This window comes from Plasmopara halstedii (assembly GCF_900000015.1).
Source record: "Plasmopara halstedii genome assembly, contig: Scaffold_444, whole genome shotgun sequence".
Taxonomy (NCBI): Eukaryota; Oomycota; class Peronosporomycetes; order Peronosporales; family Peronosporaceae; genus Plasmopara; species Plasmopara halstedii.
Genome location: NW_020187364.1, coordinates 1,154,189 through 1,154,495, shown reverse-complemented (window position 1 = coordinate 1,154,495; position 307 = coordinate 1,154,189).

Below are 307 nucleotides of genomic sequence, written 5' to 3'. Positions count from 1 at the left end.
TCGACATGAAAAACAAATTTTCTTTATATTTCCGGCGTTTAATGCTTACTTCCATGCCATGAGCTAATGGAGGTGTCAAACTGAATACAGTGAATCATTACTAGTTTGTTGTGGACTCAAATGTTGCTCTTTACCAAAAAATGTTAAGGTTATTTAGCTCTCTGATATAACAATTCGGCTATCTAGCTTTACCCTTGAAGATGCAATAGTAAGGATCAGTGCGAAGCACAAGCGTCATGAGCACATGGGCAGTGCAGATACTCAAACTGTATATTTGATAGATTTCGCTAGCCAGAAATCGACGCTG